At 39.1% G+C, this 1,514-nt stretch overlaps 1 protein-coding gene across 1 annotated transcript in view; it reads left to right on the plus strand.

Annotated features, from left to right (window-relative positions):
• Positions 1 to 1,514, plus strand: part of NDRG2 (NDRG family member 2) — a 55,954-nt gene that overhangs the window by 52,658 nt on the left and 1,782 nt on the right. The gene's annotated exons all lie outside the window — the stretch shown is intronic.

Here is a 1,514-nt window from a genome sequence, read left to right on the forward strand (position 1 = left end):
TATATATATATATATATATATATGTGTATATATATATACACACATACACACATGTGTGGATGTAGAATGGTTACCACAAAGGTCAGAGGGTACTATGTCCAGTGTCCATCCCTCTGTGTTCGCAAACTACAGGTCCTCTCCACCTTGTCGCTCTTCTCAGTAGTTCCAGAGTTTTCATTTTTCTTGCTATTTCTTCTCCCCAGTCCCCCACATCCTGGATAAGAAGCGCAGTATGGGGTGAAGTATCTTTTGAAGAACTTGTCAATCCCCTCTCATCCTCTTTCACTGCTCTTGGTCCTTTTGCACCCTTGCTGCCACTTCTCACCCAGCTTCTGTTCAGGTGCTTAGGCATGAGATACTCACCTCACCTACTGTGTGTCTGATATATACTGTATGTAGAGAATTGTGTTATTTGTATTCACCGACACCCAAGTACCTAGCTATGCCTTTAGTGTCAGAGGAGCCAGCAATGTAATATATGATAAACATTGGAGCTTCTTTGCACAATTAAGGATTATTAGCATATGTTTTCCTTATAGCCTTTCACCTATTACCTATTAGCATGGCTAGCCAATGTTAGATTGCTGACCTGTGGTTTCCGAGTACCAGCACCCCAACCCACCTATCACATTTATGTTGAATGTCACTGTGTTATCACTTGTTATCAACATGCTTTATCTGATATTCATTGCTGTGAAATGATTAAAAAAAAGGTCCTAAAGCACAGTATACACTACCAGAGAAAAAAAAAAAAGATGATTCCAGGCCTCTTTATCTTTTGTTTTGGTCAGCGGAACATCTTTACTTGCTAGGTATTAAGTTGGCCATCAGTGGACAGATAGTTTATATAATGCAATGAAGACCATCTTTAACAATGATAATCTTTGACATAAACCAAAGAGGCATGTCTAGAGGATTTCTATCCATTGAGAGGCTAAAACTGGCCATCTACAGACTTTAACTTGTTATTTGAACAACATTGTGTCTCATAGGCGAGTTAGGTTTTAATTTAGCTAAATCCAGTTAGATGGCTTTCCTGTTGCAAATGGTAAAAGTAGTTGAATTGGCCAAATGAAAATATTGCTGTGTATGGTCTGCTTTATTGCCGTCAACAGAATTGCCTTTGTATGTTTGCCTCAAAGGTACTGCAGAGTAAATCTGTAGATGCCAATCTGTCTTTAGAACCAAGAGGTTAGAGTGAGGAAAAATGCCATATTTGATACAGTATAATAAACTGGTGATTGGGAAATATCAGATCATTGATCATATTGGATGAAAGGTTTGTTTGTGCACGGTCAGCGTAATGCACTTTTCTTTTTAGTATATTCATGATACATATGAGAAGTTCACAAATAGAAATTCATGCAGAAATAAGGGCAGATGTTTTTCGTTTACTGCTTGATGATGTCAAAGTGAAGCATAGTGTTCTCTACTGGCTAATTATTTTGCACCAAGACGTCAGTAGGGAAATCTCCTTGCAGGAGTTGCTAGTCACCCCCCCCCCCCCCCCCACC

Source organism: Nanorana parkeri, unplaced genomic scaffold (genome assembly GCF_000935625.1).
Source record: "Nanorana parkeri isolate BGI_ZX_2015 unplaced genomic scaffold, ASM93562v1 scaffold1444, whole genome shotgun sequence".
Classification (NCBI taxonomy): Eukaryota; Metazoa; Chordata; class Amphibia; order Anura; family Dicroglossidae; genus Nanorana; species Nanorana parkeri.